The sequence below is a fragment of the Neophocaena asiaeorientalis genome, unplaced genomic scaffold, assembly GCF_003031525.2.
Source record: "Neophocaena asiaeorientalis asiaeorientalis breed wild unplaced genomic scaffold, Neophocaena_asiaeorientalis_V1.1 scaffold69, whole genome shotgun sequence".
Taxonomy (NCBI): domain Eukaryota; kingdom Metazoa; phylum Chordata; class Mammalia; order Artiodactyla; family Phocoenidae; genus Neophocaena; species Neophocaena asiaeorientalis.
In genome coordinates, this window is record NW_020174373.1 from 5675272 (window position 1) to 5698306 (window position 23035).

General features: G+C 43.6%; 1 protein-coding gene across 1 annotated transcript in view; it reads left to right on the forward strand.

The window, feature by feature from the left end:
* The window catches only part of TBL1X (transducin beta like 1 X-linked), a 145840-nt gene that overhangs the window by 63411 nt on the left and 59394 nt on the right, over nt 1-23035 (forward strand). Inside the window, 1 exon segment of the mRNA XM_024756279.1 lies at nt 14724-14813. The gene's annotated coding sequence lies outside the window, so the exon portion shown is untranslated.

Here is a 23035-nt window from a genome sequence, read left to right on the forward strand (position 1 = left end):
GGGGGGGGGGCAGGGGTGTATGGGAACTCTCTGTGCCTTCCCCTCCATTTTGCTGTGAACCTAAAACTCCTCTAAAAACTAAACCTATTAAAAATAATTTTTAAAAAGGAAAACGAATTAAAGATGTCATCTCTGCACTGATGAGATTATTCTGTTCAGGTTCACGCTTCTGTGATCCATAAAATAAAAGAATTGGGAAGTTTTCACGAGACTTTGCACTTGGGTTCCGAAAGCACCATCTTAACGCAGCACGGCATTTGCCCGAGTGTCCTGAGGGCTCCCCGTGGCAGCTGTGTGTGTGTCCCAGGACCCAGGGACCTGGGCTGAAGTGCACCCCACGCTCCTGCTGCCGCCTCCACTGTGGTCCTTCCCAGGAACGAGGCACAGACCTGCTTCACTTCCGGGATAAAGCGCTTCTGCCGTGTGTTCATGTCTCAAGTCACCCTTAATGATATTTTACGGTTGTCTTTTAATTTAGTAAGAGTTGTGGGTGCACACCTTAATACAATGAACATGATTTTGCCCCAGGGCAGGGGTCGGCAGACTCCTGCCTGTAGGCCAACCCCGCCTTCCACCTATCTTTGTAAAGTTTTATTGAAACACGCCCACGCCCATTTACGTACAGTCTGTGGCTGCTTTTGAGCTGAGGCACAGTTGAGTACTTGTAACAGGATGGCTGCAGAGTCCAAGATACCTGCTCTTTGGCCCTTCGCAGAAGAAGTGTGCTCACCCCTGCTTTACACTTCTGGAACTTTACCTTCTTGTGTTGTCGTATCTCGACAACTGCCTGCGGTTGAGAATCACTTAAAATCTCTCCCCTGAACATGTATTACTTATGCAATTCTAATGGCATTTTTAAAAAATAAAATTTACCCAAAGGAGTTGAAAACTTACTTCCGTGCAAAAACCTGCACACAGATGTTTATAGCAGCTTTTATCCATCATTGCCAGAACTTGGATGTCCTTTTGTAGGTGAATGGGTAAATGAACTGTTGCATCTAGACCATGGAATTATTATTCCGCGCTAAAAAGAAATGAACTCAAGCCAGGAAAAGACATGGAGGAACCTGAAATGCACATCACCGAATGAGAGAAGCCAACCTGAAAAGACTACACGCTGTATGATTCCGACTCTGTGACCTTCTGGAAAAGGCCAAACTACAGAGACAGCGAAAGATGAGTGGTTGCCGGGGTTTAGGGGCCGGGGAGAGACGAGTAGGTGGAACACAGAGGATTTTTAAGGCAGGGAAACTATGCTTTATGATACTCTAGTGGTGGCCACATGTCATTCATAATAAATTTGTCAAAACCCATAGAGGGTACGACACCAAGAGTGAACCCTAATATAAACTATGGGCTTCGGGTGACGATGGTGTGTCCGTACGGGTTCATCGGCTGTAGCAGATGTACCCTCTGGAGGGGGGTAGGGGGGGGGGCAGGGGTGTATGGGAACTCTCTGTGCCTTCCCCTCCATTTTGCTGTGAACCTAAAACTCCTCTAAAAACTAAACCTATTAAAAATAATTTTTAAAAAGGAAAACGAATTAAAGATGTCATCTCTGCACTGATGAGATTATTCTGTTCAGGTTCACGCTTCTGTGATCCATAAAATAAAAGAATTGGGAAGTTTTCACGAGACTTTGCACTTGGGTTCCGAAAGCACCATCTTAACGCAGCACGGCATTTGCCCGAGTGTCCTGAGGGCTCCCCGTGGCAGCTGTGTGTGTGTCCCAGGACCCAGGGACCTGGGCTGAAGTGCACCCCACGCTCCTGCTGCCGCCTCCACTGTGGTCCTTCCCAGGAACGAGGCACAGACCTGCTTCACTTCCGGGATAAAGCGCTTCTGCCGTGTGTTCATGTCTCAAGTCACCCTTAATGATATTTTACGGTTGTCTTTTAATTTAGTAAGAGTTGTGGGTGCACACCTTAATACAATGAACATGATTTTGCCCCAGGGCAGGGGTCGGCAGACTCCTGCCTGTAGGCCAACCCCGCCTTCCACCTATCTTTGTAAAGTTTTATTGAAACACGCCCACGCCCATTTACGTACAGTCTGTGGCTGCTTTTGAGCTGAGGCACAGTTGAGTACTTGTAACAGGATGGCTGCAGAGTCCAAGATACCTGCTCTTTGGCCCTTCGCAGAAGAAGTGTGCTCACCCCTGCTTTACACTTCTGGAACTTTACCTTCTTGTGTTGTCGTATCTCGACATGTCTCCCAATTTTTAAATTCAATTTCAGGAAAGGGGAGGATAACCAATAGAGTAACCTAACTAGACAAATAACAGAGACCGCCAAGTATATCCCATCTGAAGTATTCTGGGGCGTTCCTTGTGTTTTTCTGCACACCGTGTGGACTAGCATGTATTTATTGAAATGCCTGCCGCGTGGGCTTTTTGATCAAAGATACAAAACACCATCGTTTTCTTTTATTAAAAAAAGAAGTGTTTGCAGCATTCGTGATAAGGGCCCTTAAAAGAACAGGGCAGTTGTATGCGGAATTTTGTACCGGGTGCTACTGGAGCCATTGTTTTAAGAAGGTTTCTCAAGAAACAGACTCCAGGACTGAGGTGGAGTGGGAAGTTAGCTGGGGTTACAGATCTACTGCAGGGGCATGGGAGCAGGATGGGGCCGGGCATGGAGCTGCCATGCCACCCGGAAAGCCGTTTTTGCCCCATCCCTCCAAGTACCACCCCCTATCCAAGCACTTCTCTCTTTTTTTTTTTTTTTGGCCGCGTCATGTGGCATGTGGGATCGAGTTCCCTGACCAGGGATCGAACCCATACCCCCTACATTGGCAGCGTGGAGTCTTAACCACTGGACTGCCAAGGACGTCCCTCCAAGCACTTGTCTCAGCTCCAGTGTGACTGACTTCAAGAACAGAGGTTGTGACTTCTCAGAAACCCCCAAGGGTGTCTTCAGTGTGCAGGCGGATGTACCTTCGGTGTGGCAATGCTCAGACTTCCTAAGGAGCCTGGTGGTCTGGTCACTCTGCCATCTGCTCCCAGCAGAGCAGGGTCACTGGGTTGTGTCGTGTTCACGTATGGATCCCTCACGAAAGGCAGGTGCTCTCCTCCAGGGCCAGGAGTCGCTCTGTTTCGCTTCCTGTTCTGTGTCGTCTTCACCTGCATAGCGCCCTCCCCAACCTCACTAAGCTTTTCTTGGGGTTTTCTCTGGTGTTTATCCTGCATGGGGTTTGTTTAGCTTCTCGGATCTGTTTTACCTTTTTCAAACCTAGAATTTTCCAACAGATTTGATCTTGATATCTTTGCTTTAAATATCACGTTGTCATCTTTAAGAGCTACTGTTTTAGAAATGAGCGCTAAAATGAACACAGTCTACTTTGGGAAACGAAGATAAACGTGTGTTTATAATCTTTGCGTGATTGTAAGTTTCTGTTGCCTCCTTGGACCACAGAGAGTTGGGTTCCCCGGAAAGTTCTCAGACCCCGCCCTGGTCGTGTGCAGAGTGTGTCCACATCATTAGCTTGTGAATGAGGTTTTTTATCGGTAACTGTCTGGGTAAATGCCAGCTTTACGGGCGTGCTGCAGTAGGAACCGTTTCCCCCATCTCAAATATAGGTCAGAAACTTTACCAAAACCTTTCTCACATTTCGTACAGTAATGATCTGTTGACACATTAGTGCGCAGGAAAGGAGAGTTGATGGCACAGCCAAGATTACCGTCTACAGATAACAGTACTGAAATGTTACTTACAAATAACATTCAAACTCTACATTTTTTTTAGGCATTGGACAACAAATATTACCATTTAACTATGGGGACTTTTTTTTTTTTTTAACATCTTTATTGGGGTATAATTGCTTTACAATGGTGTGTTAGTTTCTGCTTTATAACAAAGTGAATCAGCTATACATATACATATGCTCCCATGTGTCTTCCCTCTTGTGACTCCCTCCCTCCCACTCTCCCCATCCCACCCCTCCAGGCTGTCCCAAAGCCCCGAGCTAAAATCCCTGTGCCTTGCGGCTGCTTCCCCCTAGCTATCTACCTTACTACGTTTGTTAGTGTGTATATGTCCTAACTATGGGGACTTTTAAAAAATAATTTTTTCAGGGCTACTGATTTTTATTTTTTTTTATTTTTGGCTGTGTTGGGTGTTCATCGCTGCGCGAGGGCTTTTCTCTAGTTGCGGCGAGCGGGGGCTACTCTTCGTTGCGGTGCGCGGGCTTCTTGTTGTGGAGCACAGGCTCTAGGCGCGTGGGCTTCAGTAGTATGGCACGCGGGCTCAGTAGTTGTGGCGCACGGGCTTAGTTGCTCTGCAGCATGTGGGATCTTCCCGGACCAGGGCTCGAACCTCTGCCCCCTGCATTGGCAGGCAGATTCTTAACCACCGCGCCACCAGGGAAGCCCGACCATGCAGGCTTTTTCAAAGGGAGATCTTTTAGGATGTTACTTGGTTTTAATTTATAGCTTTCTGTTTTGTTTATGGTGTATATGCTTATTCTTAAAGAATATTAAAGGTTAGGCCTTTGGAATTTATGCACAAAATTAATATTTATCATTAAGAAAAAATTCAAAACATTTTTTCTGTGTCATAAATAGAACTTTAACAGAGAAGGGATCCCTTTAGTGTTGTCTCTTTGAGTTTACACGTAAAAAGAGAAGGGTACACTCTTACCATAGTGGCAAAAAAATAAATAATCCACCTAAATAAAAGGTATTCCGAAAGTAGATTTTTTAAAAAAGATGAGATGATAAGAAGTGAGATGTTTAATGCCCTGTGACCTTTCACCTCACAGTACCCATTTTTCTAGTTCGGTGAGTGAAAAGAGAAATGAGGATGATGGCCTGATTTTAATTCCCAATGTATAAAGCCTCATCTAGAAGTGTCCTACTTCTTGACACTATTATGATATTAAAAGTAACATTTATTTCTGTAAGTCATTACCAACTTGGCACACTTGGATTCGTTTCCGTCAAGTACTGTCATCTTTAGATTTCAAGCTTCCAGAGTCTAAAGAAATGCACGTTGGTTTTATATTCTCTTGGAGAACCTACAGTCTTCCAACAGCAGAACCTCCCTTTACTGGACTGTCTAGCAACTGATGTATTCAAAGTCAATCAGAAAGTTGTCTTTAAAATTTCAGCATATTTCTGAAAAGTCGGAAATTTGGGAGAGTTGGGCAAACCATAGCATATTGTACGTGGAGTGTCATTATCTAGGTGGATACCTGGGTACATGGAGGAGCCAGATGAGGAAGGTGGTTCACAAAATTTCTGCTGCCTACAGCTCAGAGCCATGAGAAAATCCTAACAGGAGAGAGATAATTTAGTGTATGTGAGCCCCTGGTATGACACTGTTAGTGGTGGTTCCTGGATATATCATTGAAAACACATTGTGAGATTCTGGTAGGAAGGATTCTTTCATTGTTTATTAAAAGGATTACATAACTTAAAGCACTTAGAACAGAGCCAGGCGGATAATAGATGCAATTATGTGTAAACTTTTTTTTTTTTTTTCTTTCTTGCTGTACGTCGGCTTCTCACTGTTGTGGCCTCTCCCGTTGCGGAGCACAGGCTCCGGATGCGCAGGCTCAGCGGCCATGGCTCATGGGCCCAGCCGCTCCGCGGCATGTGGGATTTTCCCGGACCGGGGCACGAACCCGTGTCCCCTGCATCGGCAGGCGGACTCTCAGCCACTGCGCCACCAGGGAAGCCCCGTGTAAACTATTCTTACTGGTTTTTTTTCTTTTCCGTTATAGTTTATTACAAGACATTGAATATAGTTCCCTGTACTTTATAGAAGGACTTTGTTGTTTATCTATTTTATATATAGTAATGTGTATTTGCTAATTACAGAGTCCTGATTTATCTTCCCCTGAACCCTGCGCCTGCCAAATCCCCTTTGGTAACCATAAGTTTGTTTTCTACATCTGTGAGTCTGTTTCTGTTTTGTAAATAAGTTCATTTGTATCATAGTTTAGATTCCACATATAAGTGGTATATGATATTTGTCTTCCTCTGTCTGACTTACTTTACTTTGTATGATAATCTCTGGGTCCATCCATGTTGTTGTAAATAGCATTATTTCATTCTTTTTTATGTCTGAGTAATATTCCATTTTGTGTGTGTGTGTGTGTGTGTGTGTGTGTGTATACCACATCTTCTTTGTTCATCTGTTGATGGACACTTATGTCGCTTCCATGTCTTGGCTAGTGTAAATAGTGCTGCTATGAACATTGGGTTGCATTAATCTTTTTGAATTAGCATTTTCTGCAGATATATGCCCAAGAGTAGGATTGCTGGATCATGTGGTAACTCTATTTTTAGTTTTTTAAGGAATCTTCATACTGTTTTCCATAGTGGCCATACCAGTTTACATTCCCACCAGCATTGTGGGGGGGGGGAGTTCCCTTTTCTCCACACCCTTGCCAGCATTCATTATTTGTAGACATTTTAATGATGGCCATCCTGATCTGTGTGAGGTGATACCTCATTATAGTTTTGATTTAAATTTGTCTAATAATTAGCAGTGTTGAGCATCTTTTCACATGCTTTTTGGCCATGTGTATGTCTTATTTGAAAAAATGTCTATTTAGGTCTTCCACCCATTTTTTGATGGAGTTGTGTTTTTTTTTAATTGAGTTGTATGAGCTGTTTGTATATTTTGGAAATTAAGCCCTTGCCAGTCGCATCATTTGCAGATATTTTCTCCCAGCCCATAGGTTGTCTTTTTGTTTTGTTTATGGTTTCCTTTGCTGTGCAAAAGCTTATAAGTTTGAGTAGGTCCCATTTGTTTATTTTTGTTTTTATTTCTGTTCCCTTGGGAGACTGACCTAAGGCAACACTGGTATGATTTATGTCAGAGAATTTTTTGCCTATGCTCTCTTTTAGGAGTTTTGTGGTATCATGTCTTATATTTATAAGTCTTTAAGGCATTTTGAGTTTATTTTTGTGTGTGGTGTGATGGTGTGTTCTAACTTCCTTGATTTACATGTGTCTGTCCAGCTTTCCCAGCACTACTTGCTGAAGAGACTGTCTTTTCTCCATTGTATATTCTTGCCACTTTTGTCGAAGATTAATTGACCGTAGCTGTGTGGGTTTATTTCTGGGCTCTCAGTTCTGTTCCATTGATCCGTATGTCTGTCTTTGTATCAATACCACACTGTTTTGATTACTGTAGTTTTGTAGTAGTATTGCCTAAAGTCTGGGAGGGTTCTGCCTCCTCCTTTGTTTTTTTTTTTCCCTCAGGATTGCTTTGGCAATTCTCAGTCTTTTACGGTTTCATATAAATGTTTGGATTATGTGTTCTACTTCTGTGAGAAATGTCATGGGTACTTTTATAGGAATCACATTAAATCTTTAGATTGCTTTGGGTAGTATTCTGTAGTATTGCTTTGGGTAGTAATCCATAGTATTGCTTTGGGTAATCTGTAATATTGCCATTTTAACAATATTAATTCTTCCAGTCCAAGAGCATGGGATGTCTTTCCATTTCTCGGAATCATCTTCAATTTCCGTTATCAGTGTTGTATAGTTCTCAGCATATAAGTCTTTCACCTACTTGATGAGGTTTATTCCTAAATACTTTTTTTGAAGCGATTGTTTATTTTTTTTGGTTTCTTTTTTTCTTTTCTTTTTACTTTCCCTTTCTGATATTTCATTGTTAGTGTAAAGAAGTGCAACAGATTTCTGTATGTTAATCTTGTATCCTGCTACCTTGCTGAATTCGTTTATCAGTTCTAGTAGTTTTTGCCTGGAGTCTTCAGGGTTTTCTATATATAATATCATGTCATCTGCATATAATAATTTAATCTCTTCCCTTGCAATTTGTATACCTTTTATTTCTTTTTCTTGTCTCATTGCTGTGGCTAGGACTTCCAATACTATGTTGAATAGATGTGGTAGAGTCGGCATCCTTGTTACAGATATTAGCAGAAAGACTTTCAGCTTTTCACCACTGAGTATTACGTTGGCTGTGGGTTTGTCATAAGTAGCTTTTATTATGTTGACATGCTCCCTCTGTACCCACTTTGGTGAAGGGTTTTTGTCATGAATGGATGTTGAATTTTGTCAGATGCTTATTCTGCATCTATAGAGATGATCATGTGGTTTTTTTCTTGATGTGGTGTATCACATTGATTGATTTGTATATGTTGAACCATCCTTGTGACCCTGGAGTGAATCCAACTTGATTATGGTGTATGATTTTTTTTATGTGTTGTTGAATTCGGTTTGCTAATATTTTGTTGAGAATTTTTGCATCCGTATTCATTGAAGATATTGGCCTGTAATTTTCTTTTTTGGTAGTGTCTTTGTCTGGTTTTGGTATCAGGGTGATGGTGACTTCATAGAATGTCTTCGGAAGTGTTTCTTCCTCTTCACCCTCCTGGAAGAGTTTGAAAAAGATTGCTATAAGTTTTTCGTTGTTTGTTTGGTAGAATTCCCCAGTGTGAAGCCAGTCGGTCCTGGAATTTGTTTGCAGGAAACTTTTTTTAAATTATAGATTCTATTTCACTTCTGATGACCGGTCTGACTAGCAGAAAGACTTTCAGCTTTTCACCACTGAGTATTACGTTGGCTGTGGGTTTGTCATAAGTAGCTTTTATTATGTTGACATGCTCCCTCTGTACCCACTTTGGTGAAGGGTTTTTGTCATGAATGGATGTTGAATTTTGTCAGATGCTTATTCTGCATCTATAGAGATGATCATGTGGTTTTTTTCTTGATGTGGTGTATCACATTGATTGATTTGTATATGTTGAACCATCCTTGTGACCCTGGAGTGAATCCAACTTGATTATGGTGTATGATTTTTTTTATGTGTTGTTGAATTCGGTTTGCTAATATTTTGTTGAGAATTTTTGCATCCGTATTCATTGAAGATATTGGCCTGTAATTTTCTTTTTTGGTAGTGTCTTTGTCTGGTTTTGGTATCAGGGTGATGGTGACTTCATAGAATGTCTTCGGAAGTGTTTCTTCCTCTTCACCCTCCTGGAAGAGTTTGAAAAAGATTGCTATAAGTTTTTCGTTGTTTGTTTGGTAGAATTCCCCAGTGTGAAGCCAGTCGGTCCTGGAATTTGTTTGCAGGAAACTTTTTTTAAATTATAGATTCTATTTCACTTCTGATGACCGGTCTGTAAAAATATCTATCTCTTCTTGATTTAGTTTTGGTGGGCTGTATGTTTCTAGAGACGTGTCCATTTCTTCTAGGTTGTCCAATTCGTTGGCATATAATAATTGTTCATAGTGTTCTCGTGGCTTTTTAAAATTGCTGCAATATCAGATGTTATTTCTCCTCTCTCATTTCTTATTTTGTTTATTTGGGTCCTCTCTTTTTTCTTCTTGGTGAGCCTGGCCAGAGGTTTGTTGATTTTTGTTTACCCTTTCAAAAAACCAGTTTTTGGTTTTATTGAGTTTTTCCATTGTTGTATTTATTTATTTCCTCTCTGATCTTTATTATTTCCTTCTTTCTGCTGACTTTAGGTTTTGTTTGTTCTTCTTTTTCTAATTCTTTTAGGTGGTAGGTCAGGTTGCGTATTTGACATTTTTTCCTTACTTGTTGAGGAAGGCGTGTATTGCTATGAACTTCCCTCTTGGGTTTTCTTTTGCAGCATCCCATAGATTTTGTATGGTTGTGTTTTCGTTGTCATTTGTCGCAAGGTATTTTTTAATTTCCTCTTTGATTTCATTGTTTGACCCATTGGTTTTTTTAGTAGCGTGTTTAGTCTCCATGTAATCGTTTTTTCCTCATTTCTGTTTCTGTGGTTCAATTCTAGTTTCATGCTGTTGTGGTCAGAAAAGATGCTTGAAATAATTTCTGTTCACCTTAAATTTCTTGAGGCTTGTTTTGTGTGTCCTAGTATGTGGTCTGTCCTGGAGAACGTTCCACGTGAACTTGAAAAGAATGTGTATTCTGGGGCTTTTTTGGATTTAATGTCCTGAAAATGTCCATTTTTGTCTAATTTGTTCTGTTGCGTCATTTAGGATCCCTGTTGCCTTATTGATTTTCTGTCTGGAAGATCTGTCCGTTGATATCATTGGGGTGTTAAAGTCTCCTACTGTTATTGTATTCCCATCAATTCCTCCCTTTATGACTGTTAGTATTTGTTTGATGTATTTAGGTGCTCCTTTTTATTGTTTTTCAGTAACTTTAACCCAGGGTTACCAATCCTACTGAACGTGGAAAATTGGATCACAGAACTGTTTTTCATGTGGTGACACTAAACACATAGTAACCATCTGGGAAACATCATTGTGAAGAACATGCTTTGGGAAACTCTCTCCTGCTTCTTCGAAAGCTCTGTTTGCTTGGCTTCCAAGTCCCTGTGGTTCTAGGCTTTCCTGGCAGCAGCCGTGCATGTCATTGTCCCATTCTGTGGGTGATGATGGAGAGGCGATTGCTGAAAAGGCCTGCTGCCCTGGGTATCTTTCCCACCTGTCCTTCATGGTGTGTTAGATTCTGAGGGTCAGGAATGCTGTGGTGACTTAGCAGGGTGGTTCTGGCAGAGGTCTCTTTGAAGTTGCAGTCAAGACATCAACCGGAGCTACAGGGACTTGGTGGTCTGATATGTACTGGATGATGCCGTGCGATGGTGGCTCTCATGTGGCTGGCATATGGTGTGGGCTGCTGGCCGCAGGCCTCAGTTCTGCTCCGTGCTGACCTCTCCACCAGCAGTTAAAGGAATTTAATTGTACACATTTGATTCATTTTTATCAGGAGATATAATCAGTATGTATATAGTTAAGCATTTCAGTTAGGATCAATAAAAATGTAGGTTTATCCTGAATTTTCACTGAGTGAGCCATATGGATTATTCGTTTTGTTCCACAGATTTGGGCCACCAAGAAGGAAGCATTATGGCAATCTATGAAAATATCCCCTAGATAATTCTTTTGGAATCTTAAGCCCTGTGTGAAACTGTTACTTCGCCTTCTGCTATTTCTCCGTAAGAATCAGGCCGAAGTCATAAAGAGATGAACTTGGTCTAAAATCTTTTCTGTTAAGAAGTTTCTCGGCATTATTGGCATCTGGGGGCCGATGAGTCAAGTCTTCCGTGCAGGGAGGCTGTTCTGTGCGTTGTAGATGCTGAGCGCTATTCCTGGTCTCTACCCACTAGGCGCCAGTACCTCCCCTCCTCCACTTGTGACGACCGAGAGATGTCTCCAGACATTGACTAATATCCTGCAGTCTCCAGGGGCAGAGAGCGCAGCCATCCCTGGTTGAAAGCCACTGTGTTAAAATAGGACACACCATGATAGTTCCATGCTGCTCTTAGGGGTTACATACGTGGATCCGTATCAGATATCAGTGTGAGAAGGTACCTGGGTAGCCAGAGTCACCTCAAGGGGTCCTGGGAAGCCAGAAGTGCAGGCAGTTACCAACTCAAAACTTTGGAGCTAAACTACCTCAGGGGAGGGAGAAGGATTTAGAATGACAGCCAGGGCTGCAGGCAAAACAAAACCAATCCGGCACCTCTGGTTGCCCTGATAGACTTGGCAAAGCTTCTGAGCGGAAGAGTAATTTGGTTTGCCCCAAGGAGAGCGACACTGCATTATTCCTTGTCTCTGGCAAAATGATGTAGAACAATACATACCCAAGGGATGGGAAACGGGGGCTCAAACACATTCCTGGACATCAGTGTTCCTAACAGCAGCATTCACAGGAGCCAGATGCCCATCAGCTGGTGGCTGGAAAGGAAAACAAAAGGTAGTGCATGCGTACAACAGAACAGTATTCAGCCACACAGAGGAATGAAGTACTGATACACGCTGCGTCGTGGATGGACCTTGGATACATCATGCTACGCGAAAGAAGCCGGACACAGAGAAGGTGTGGTATGGTTCCATTTATGTGAAACGTCCAGAACAGGCAAATCTGCAGAGACAGAAGGCAGGCCGGTGGTTGCCTGGGCGGGGGGAGGCGGGAGGGGGATTGAGGACTGACTGCTTAATGGGCCCGAGGTTTCCTTTTGGGGTGACGTAAATGTTTTGAGACTTGACGTAGGGGATGATTGCACAGCGTCGTGAATATACTAAAGGCTTTACGCCTCCTGTGTGGGAGGACTATTAGTCATCGTCTACACCATTCCATGCCAAGAACTGACAGCAACCAGAAAATGAGTCCTTTTTATATTTATTACTACCTTTGAGAGTAAAGAATATATTGCATTTGTTCAAATCATTTGCGTGACAAACTTCCCTGGCGGTCCAGTGGTTAAGACATTGCCTTCCAAGGCAGGGGGTGAGGGTTCGATCCCTAGTCAGGGAGCTGAGATCCCTCATGCCTCGCAGCCAAATAACCAAAACATAAAACAGAAGCAGTATTGTAACGAATTCAGTAAAGACTTAAAAAAAGTGTGGGGGGGACTTCCCTGATGGTCCAGTGGCTAAGACTCCATGCTCCCAATGCAGGGGGCCTGCGTTCGATCCCTGGTCAGGGAACTAGATCCCACATGCCGCAACTAAGAGTTCGCACGCCACGACTAAAGATTCCTCATGCTGCAGCAAAGATCCTGCACGCCACAACGAAGATCCCATGTGCCACAACTAAGACCTGGCGCAGCCAAATAAATAAATAAATATTTTTTAAAAAATCATTTGCGTTTCACACAAATCTTTTTCAGCACGTAAATTTTTGCCAGCACTGGTTTTTTTTTGTTTTTGTTTTTTTTGTGGTACGCGGGCCTCTCACTGTTGTGGCCTCTCCCGTTGCGGAGCACAGGCTCCGGATGCGCAGGCTCAGTGGCCATGGCTCACGGGCCCAGCCGCTCTGCGGCATGCGGGATCCTCCCGGACCGGGGCACGAACCCGCATGCCCTGCCTCTGCAGGCGGACTCTCAACCACTGCGCCACCAGAGAAGCCCTGCCAGCACTGTTTATTGATAGTGGTTCTATTTAGGTGTTAATAATGGGAAAATCAGGACTGACCAGGGGTTGGAAGTTCAGGTTTCTCACTTTAACTTATTATTTCTAGTCATGAACTAATTAATTTTGACATGTTGCATAACCAGAATGTTATTAACCAGTCATATTTCACGTTTTGTGTGTTTATAACACATAGATGATGTTAATTACATGTACTGAATTTAACAACTTATATCAAAGATAACCTTCAATTTGTGAGTTACCATCTGTTTTGGGCCAGGGAATAGGAATTTGATACTAAAGCTTTTTCCTGAACAGCTTGTAATGAGAGCTGTTTATATATTAATTACTTAATTGAATTATTATGGATTTTAATGTTTTAATTTTCAAGCAGTTTGGGGCTTATTGTGGTGACATCTGCTTATATTTTGATACTTTATGGTGTTTAGCAGTTTCATCATAAGGCTCTTGGGTTTACAGCCCAATCCCGAAAATAATTTGCTGTCTGCTTCAGGTTTGCTGTAAGGAGTATCGTCCTATTTCATCTCCACTACCGACTTTTTTTCATAATGAAATGTATTTTTCTTTTATAAGCAAAGTCAGTATTCCCTAGTGCCTGCTTCAGTCTGGTGCCCTTTAATTTCTATTCAAAGAGCTATAGAGGAATTTTGTTTAAATCTTACTATTTTCCTTCAGTGGTAGATTTTTTCAGTTGTCCTGGTTTTATCTTATATAACCTTATGTGGTTTAAAAATGTACTGTAATGAAACTTAAGGGCCTGTGAACCTGCTTGTGAACCTGCTTGTGAACCTGCTTGTAGAATCCTTTTAGTCTCCTTTCTATGAACAGTGTAACGATAAACGTGACTCAGTGGGAGTAATTTACTTGAATTTCCTTAAAACATTTCAAGAGGTTCTGTATACATTCACTAATAAGAAACACCTTCATTCATAGCCTCACTTATGGGTTTGAATTATATTAAACCTAGCGCCTTTTTATTATCACTTAAGACTATCGAACAAGAATTTAGAGAAAACAGCAAGCATTTAATTTCCTTAGTTCTTGAGCTTGTGGATAATTTCAACCCTGTAGGAGACTGGATTCACTCACAGCTAAAGAGAATTTATGAGGAAGAAGGTAAATATTATTACGTTGATCCTGGTTGACTGCTTACTGTTTATACTGACGGAAAAATAAAAATGAGTTTTTGATACGAAGGATTATCTTATGACATACACCCCTGGCTTCTTCAGAAATCCATGCAGGTGGAACCCCTGTGAAATGGAAATGTAGGAAAACACTAATGTAAAAGTTGAGAGTCAGTGCTTGCTTTCGCTTTATTTTAGGGAAGCCAAAAAAGGAAAAAAAGATTCTAATGTTTCTGTTTTTTTGAGCACATAAAAGAGTGGATGTCTGCACACAAACATGCCTGCCATGATTATTGTAAACAGTTGCCCAAGCAATGTCTATAATGTCAGAAAAGATGTCTGGAGCGTCTTTTCTTCTCTTAAGGGTGTGTACAGTTTAATTTATTGGTTGTATGTGATGTGGTCCCTAAAACAAAGATAGTTCAAGTGGGCATTAGTTTCATTGAATGATGGCAGGAACAGTATCTGAGCTAAAATCAATTTTATTTACTTTGAGACTTTTTCCTTACAAATCTCTACAGGTACCATAATACTGACTGGCCGTTTTAATTCTCCTTTTTTCACACTGCAAATAAAACTGCATAGTTTGTGTTAAAGTTTTAGGACGGAGATTATGGAACAGTAAAATGTGTTAAGTTTGAGTTGGGCTGAAAAAGAAAAACAAGAATAGGACAGGTCAAAGGTGAACAATTCCCGGAGAATTTTAAGGTGTTTTTTGTTGTTTTTCAAATCTCTCTGTTTCTCACCAGGCAAGGTCCCAGCAGACCCTTGGTGTTTTATATGATCGGATGCTGGGGAGCCCACTGGTTCAAAGGTCTACACATGAAGTCAGCCTGAAGGTAAACGCCTGCCTTTGATCTTTGTCTTTTACCTGAAATTCGTTTGAAGCAGAGCTGCGTTTTGCCAAAACTGAACACCTTCTGTTTTAAAATGCTTTCTTGAGACAGAGTCTGAGGTCTTTCTCCTTGCTGAAGTTGAAGGTAGTAGATAGAGCATCATTAAATAATGATGGGCTCTTTAGTCCATTCTACATGACGGATTGGCCTTTAATTGCCTTCCAAGAATTGTGGATACTGAACCAGCCATTATAAACTTTTCTGGGTCTTACCGGAAGCAGATGACACTTTCTAAAATCATTCCCTCTTGTCAACATGGTGAATTAAAATTAAGCTGCAAAATTAATTATAAGTGGGCACGTGAGTCTGGATCTTAGTTGGCCCCTGTCTCTTAATGCTGTGGTTTATTAGTTTCTTAATACGATTTGTGTCTGTCTGCAAATTGATTTACTACTTAACCTCGAAACTTCTTAGAAAAACGTGTAGCTTACTATTTATAGATCTAATGCGAGGATAAGGTACCCAGAAGAGCTAACCGAACAGTCGTAGATGCACAGGCATCAAGAGTTGAAGCCCAGGGAGTTCCCTGGCGGTCCAGTGGTTGTTGGGACTTCACACTTGCATTACAGGGGGCATGGGTTTGATCCCTGGTTGGGGAACTAAGATCCTGCAAGCCACATGGCCAAAAAAAAACAATCAAGAGTTGAAGCCACATCCCAAACTAAAACTGATGGCTCCCTCCCCATCCGCTACCAAGAAAAAGTGCTGTTATCGGTTGGTAGATGGGATTTTAGGGTTTGATTTCATCATTTACTGTTTTGTGTTTTCTGGTTCTTCCTTTAACTTTTTTACATTAAAAGACTGATAGAACTTTTGTACTTTTAAAAACATCAAGATGGAAATTTGGGGAAGATTTTTGCTTTATTGTTTTAAAGGAACCAATCAGAACTAAAATGATAGACCCAGATTTAACCAAAGTAAGAATCTTAGAGGGGTGGGGTAGGGAGGGTGGGAGGGGGACGCAAGAGGGAGGAGCTATGTGTATATGTATAGCTGATTCACTTTGTTATAAAGTAGAAACCAACACACCAGTGTAAAGCAATTATAATCCAATAAAGATGTTTAAAAAAAAAGAATCTTATTGAAGTATTTTTGTTTAAAGCCAAATATATAACAAGGTAAATATGTACAGTTGACCCTTGACTGGGTTTGAACTTCACGAGTCCACTTATACATGGATTTTTTTCAATAAACCATGGACTACTGTATACAGTCCATGGTCGAATCCACAGATGAGGAATCATGGACACAGAGGGCCCAACTGTACAGTTATAAGTGGGTTTTCAACTGCACAGGGGCCCATCCCCCTACCCCCCATGTTGTTAAAAGTTCACCTGTATTAGAATTTCAGTATTTTACTTAAATATTTGAAAAGCGTAGTTTGTTTTAAAAAATAAAAGAATTATAAAAGGTTGATTGAATCTGTGACATCAGATGTTGACATCCGTTTTGTAACATGAATCCTTTTTATGGCCCCATAATATTCCATTGTATGGACGTACCACGTTGTGTTTATCCATTCATCAGTTGACGGACATTTGCGGTGTATTTACTTTTATCGAGTGGTTATGAATCATGCCGCTGTGAACATTCGTGTACCAGTTTTGTGTGGACGTATACCTTCATGCCTCTTGGGTATACACCTGGCAGTAGAATTGCTAGGTTGTTAAGGTAGCTCTGTTTAACATTCTGAAGAACCGTCCAACTTTTCTAAAGTGGCTGCACCATCAGTCAGTATGTTTTGAAATGCAGTTGAACCATATTTTAAATGTCAGAGGGAAGAGGAGAGAGGAGGTGTGTTGCTCGTGAGTGTTTCGATTGTGTATTAATTCAGTATTTAGGGAACGTAAGCTTTGCTTGGATTGAATTGAATTGAGCACACGCTGACTTCCTGCTGTGTGTGAGGCATTGGTGCTTAGCTTTATAGATGACTCTGGACATTTTTGTAGCCTGTATTTAGCTCCTTGTACAGTTTATACGTGCAGATGGTCATTGGGGACCATGCTGGGAAATGACACACTGTTGCTTGCCTACCACAGTACCCACGGTGCATCCACGAGCTGGGGAGTCATCTGTATAAAAACCACAGGCCCTTCCTCTCTGTGTTGGGTGCTGTGTGTCAGAAAGTGAGGGCTAGTATCTGTTCCCCTCAGACTTACCTGGTTTCAGCAGGTGCCTCCTGTGAAAGCCATTCACAGCAGACCACGGCTGTGGTGTTTTCTTGGCTGTCCATTTCACAGTGGTTCGTGTGTTCGCCAGAAACATCCACATTTCGGGGCGTCACCTTCAGGTTCTCAGACAGGAAGCTTTCAGGCTGGGAAGCGGTAAGGCAGGTGTGCTCTAATGTAGAAAGGGGAAAATCTTCAGGAGAGCGAGGTTGGCAGACCTTTTCTGTCAAGGGCTAGAGAGTAGACAGTTGAGGCTTTGTGGGCCAGTGGCCCGTGCTGCAGCCGCTCAGTTCTGCCCTTGTCGTGTGAGAGCAGCTACCGACCTTACGTAGGTGAACAGATGTGGCCGAGTGCCAACAAAACTTCACTGATGGACACCGGAATTTGAATGTCATATCAGTTTCGTGGCTGGCAAAGCAGCATTGTTTTGATTTCCTTTTCAACCATTTAAAAATGTAAAAGCTATCGATAGGTCACAGTGCTTGCAGAATGCAGCGGCAGGTGGGAATTGGCCTGTGGGCCACAGTGAGCCCACCTCGACCTAGAGAAACACACCTGTGTCATTTCTCCCTCTTCTGACTGCAGCCTTTGAGTTGGAGGACATCCGAGGTGCAGCTCTGCAGGGTCTGTGGCGTGCTTAGGACAGCATCCAAGTTGTGGTTACTCGACGAAAGCACTGCAGATTCTCAGGGCATCAAGACTTGTAGGAATCTGAGGGCCTTCCATGTGAAGGGCGGCTCTGGACTTGTGTAACCGCCACCGCTCAGATGTTCTCAGCCCTGGGGGAGATCACGAGCTTCTGGCATCGAGTGGGTGGAGACCAGGGATGCTGCTCTACAGTGCACAGGGCAGCCCATCCCAGAGATTTCTGTGCTCCCCAAAGTCGGGAGTACTGAGAGTGACGAACCCGACTCACTGCTACTGTCACTACTTTATTTTGTGTTTTAATCTGAACGGTTTTGTGGCTGTGGAAATTTAAGATGCCGAGCATTTGACTACAAGACTGAGTTCCTGCATTTGCCGACATAACATGAGACTCATTGAACTCTCAGCAGATACTTGGGTTCACGATGCTTTAAGTTTTTTTCTTTTAAAACTTTTTTTTGTTGTCATTCATTTAAATAGAAGCATCAAAATACGCGTTAACACCAAGATTTTTGAGACGCAGGCTACCTCAAAGGGCAAAGCATCGCCCGCCTTAATATCTACGGAGAAAACCACAGGGTTTATTTTTCAGAACTTTGGAGGTCACCTTATATGAGTAAATGACCTCACTTACGACTCCACCTACTGCAGAAAAGGGAATCATCAGGGCCCAAATAAATCCTGCGTTATGTGGGTGAAAATCACAGCGTCTTAGAGGTTTCATAACCAGCCTGTACATATTGCTGAAATTTGTCTGAGGGCCTAGTGCACATTGTAAAGAATCCGATTCCAGCCTCTCAGTCTTAGAGATAATTAGAATCTGTACGTTAATTTACAGATTAATCGGCAGCATTAGCTTACAAGACCCAAGTCATTAGAAAAAGAAGACAGACTACTCTTATGTGGAAGCAGCGGCTGTCTGTGTCTCCCAAGGCACTTTGCTTTGAAATCTTGGGTACCTGAACTGGCATTTCACGGTGTAGAGGAGAAGAGTAAAACGGTAACTGTGCTATTGGTCTTACATGCATCGTCTGGCTCCGTCATGCAGACTTTCGCTGTTACTGGGTGGGACATTTTTTAGGAAGGCTTCCTTCTGGGTCTGCCTCCCGATCAGGCAGAGAAGTGGAGGGTGGGGAGGGTTTGCGGCTCAGAGGGTTTGCGAGAGGACCCGGTGGCCGCTCTGGAGATGCGCACATGGTCTTGGCGGTAACTCCAGGACGGGACGCCTCTCTTGTCACGTCAGCATCCTTCATGGCTCTGCACACAGGGTTGGGATGCAAGGCCCCAGCCAGCCGTTAATTAACCCAGAAGGGCAGCCAGGCACAGAAAGGACCCTCTCTGAATGCCTCACGCAGGGGGTGTTTTGGATTTTGTGAAGCGCCGTATTATTTTCGTAACCCGAGAAGACTCCCTTCTCTCTGCTCTCTCGACCCTGCGGCTTTATTTCCTACTCAGCTGGGTTGCTCTCATAGTGATGATTTCTGAAGACGCTGCCAGATTTTAATGACATTTTAATGAATATGAAAACAGTTCACGTTCAGAGGAGAGAACTTGGAAGCTACAGAAAGGCACGCACACACACACAGATAAAATTCCAGCATGATCCCACCCCTGGAGAGGTGGGTGTATTTTATTATCTTTCTTATATTTTAGAGGGTATCTTTTGTGTGCGTGTACAAAATGAAATTTAGCGACATGCACGTTCCATCCTGAGACCTATTTTTTTCACGTATTGCCGTATCGTGGACATTTTCTCCCATCGTGAATATCCTTTTGAGGACTGCATCTTACGACACTAGTTCATTCTTATATTTAAATGGCAATTCCACTGCTAGGCCTGTGAACTCTGATAATAAAATGATAGTTCTTTGATTATATTTATAATTTTGGACCATTTGACTCCCAAGTAAGTAAATATAACTGTAAAATGAGTGAAAAATCTTACCTTTGGGGGGATTTTTCTTTTCTTACCGTAAAATAATAGACATAGTCATTGGTGAATGAAGATATGTCTATTTAAAAAACAAACCAAAACACTGTTAACATTTTCCTGTTCCCCGCCCTATCTTTTCTATGTATATATTCTCCTATAATCGGGGTCCAACTGTAAGTGCCTTAATTTATTGAATCGCACTCATGCTGTCATCGGACAACAAAACAGCTTTCAGTACTTTCAGTGGCTACGTATCGGCTTCGTTACAGTTATGCCGGAAGAACAGGTATATGCAGTGTGTGAAACAAGCCTGCTTCGTCTCCACGATAAGCTGGGTCCCCGTCAAGATGGTACAGAAGGATTCATATGTAAACGCTGATGCGTAAATTAAAACTCTTCATCTTAAACTGACCACTGGGAAACTCAGTTTCCTTTTGAAGAGAGAAAAACATTATGGATCAAGCGAGCAGGGAGGTGTAAGACCCAGTGCGTTCCAGTCAGCAGAGAATTTGTGAAATGCGGAGAGAAGAAAAGTGCCTTGTTACGATGAGGTCATTTCTAGCAGATTTTCCAGCTGCTCTGGCTCTCGGTCCTCAGTCTGCGTGGAATCAAGTCCCAAAGCGCCCTGAGCCTCGTCCAGAAGATTACTTTAAGAGATGGATTCTTCCAGCGTGAAAGCCAGCAGACTAATAGCAGAGACAAGACATGAGACAAAGTTTCTTCCGTCCCTGCTTTAAAGGATTTTAAGAGAACATTTCATAATGGGACAGATTGTTAAAAGAGAAACTTCTGCCACCAGTGATATCAGCCGAGCACCACGGCCCCCGCCCTGTAATCGCTGTGCGCTTACTTCGCTGTTTCCGAACCAGCCTCCCCTCCTGTTGGCAGGGAGCACGCTTGCCTTTTCTGTCTTCCTCTAGCAGAGCCAGCTCTCAAGTAGCTCTCTTGTGATTATATACTTTAAGGTAATTAAAGAGCAGTGAAGATTTTGTTGTTCGGGGGCAGTCCTCTCCCTTCCCAGAGCACGAGAGCATATTAAATTCTGTAAGTGCGTACTCAGTACAACGAAACCCTCAGATGCCATTTCTCCTGCAACTGAATTATTTTGTGAACTGGACTGTGAGTCATAGAAGTTTTTGCCACCTTGAAATTAAATCATGAAAAGGAGAAATACTATAAATAATAATGATAAATAATCTTCCCTTTAGCTTCCTGATGGACTTAACCCCGAATTATTACTTATGTTGGAATACTCATCTTTAGTGGGGCAACTCCAGGGATGTCATCCGTCCGCACTAATCTTTCCTCCTTCTGTGAGCAGAACGGTGAGGGAATGTGTAGCTTTACCTCACGGTGAGGGCGGTCATTTCTTTTTTGTGCACTCACAGCGCCAAAGACCTCAAATCATCCTGACTGGAGGTGCCTCGAATCAAAACCGGGTCAGGCAAGAGAATAAACACAATTGCAGTATTTAAGAACCCTTTTTAATTTTTTTCCTTCTTTTGGAGGCTGAGGACGATCTGCCGGTGCTGAAAAAGCTCTCCTTTATTCTAGAGCTGGGGAGGTTGGAAGGCATCCACGGGAGTCGTCAGGACTTGAGCTGGCCGCGGCCAGCTCCAGAAACCGGCGAGGTGCTGCAGTGAGACCCGGCCCTCCGGGTCTCCATGGTAGAAGTGCCGGGCCGAGTGTGGAGGGAGGTGCTTTCTCGGACGGGCTCTCGACCTGCCGCTGGCCTGTTGACGCGTCACCCGCTGCCAGCTCTGAATCACTTCGGCAAGGGTGCTGTGTTCCTCGGGCCCTCTCAGGGGGCTCTTTGCTTTGGGGATGCTCGCAGGTAGCCGAGTGGGAGTAATAGCCGTCCTACGTCTCTGCTGTGTCCGGGGCCCTGAACTGGGAGTTTGTATAAAAGCTGTGCGTCCTCACCACGTCTGCCGGATGTAACGGCTCTCGTCATCCTCAGTTTGGAGAAGGGAAGACTGAGCCACGTGGCTCGCCCTGCAGTCCACAGCTAGAACGGGATGGAGGTATGATTAGGAATCAGGCCACCTGGCTCTGAGCCACGAGGCCCCCGAGTCCTCCGTTTTGTGCTTTCCTCTGTGGCTCTCAGGACGTTAGTTCCCTTACCTCTAGCCAGTAAGCCGCGGACACCGGAACCATCACCCTGGTGTGCCCCAGCTTTAGTGCAGCCAGTACAGGCATTTCGAGCTCCACGTCACGTGCCCACAAAGACCGCCCTTGGCAGAAAGGACACAGGCCAACTTCTCCCCCACCTCACGGCCCACGGTGACGGCACAGAGGGCCATCTTCCCGCCCTGGGTCCCAGGGAGCACTTGGTACGTCCTTGAAGGTTACCCCCACCCCCACACACTGCTCCTTCCTTTCCTTCCTTTTTCATACTTCTCTGCCAAATCTTGTGTCCATCAGTCGAGGATTCACCTCCTCCCTCTCCCAGACCTTCCTCCCTCTTCCCTGACCTAGCCTTCCCTGGAACCCTGCTGCCGTCCCTCTTAGTACCTTGTGGTATAGGCGTGGGGCTTTAACTACAGGGGCTTTTGGTTATTTGCATAGACATCTTACTAACAGCTTCAAGGAAGCGGTGTGTGTGTGTGTGTGTGTGTGTGTGTCTGTGTGTGTGCGCGCGTGCCTGCATCTGAATTTGTTTCATCCCTGCCATTGCCGTCACCATGCCTTGAATATCGTAGGCGTTCGGTAATTTTTTCTATCATCGCTTTGTACCTCATTTATCTCAAGTGCGGGAAAAGCAGGGTGAAGCATTTGCCTGTTTCCACTTGCAGCGGGGTTACAGTAAACACGAGACTGGGGTCCACATGGTCATCTCCCGTGAGGAGTGGCGGCTTCTCACTGTGGGGTCTTCTCGCCACAGAGCGTTTCTTTCTGGAGAGGTGTTTGCAGGAAGTAACGTCCGGCCCTCATGGTGATTGAAGAAGGTCCATGGCGAGCGCCAGGGCTGTGCTAGTATTTGCAGCTGCAGAGTGCCTCGGAACTGACAGAAACCACCTTCCCACCTGCAAGATGGAACGTGGCTCTCATTTCAGACTCACAGAGACAGAAAGGAGGCAGAAGAGTGGGTCCCAGGGCCTGGGGGAGGGGGGAGCGAGGAGGTGGTGTTCACTGGGGACAGAGGTCGTTGGCGGTGGTGGACAAGCTGTGGAGGTAGGTAGGGGGGTGGCTGCACGACAATGGGAATGTCCTTAATGCCACCCCGGGTTGTGCACTTCAGAACGGTCACGACGGTAAATTAAACGTTGTGTGTATTTTAACACAATTGAAAAAACGAAACAAAACAAAACACCAGACCTGGGAATTGAGCCACTGACGTAAATTTCACCTGTCTGTGTCTGGGGTAGAGAAGCCCGCGCCCGTCCCCGAAACTTTGAATAGCACCGTAATACCAGCAC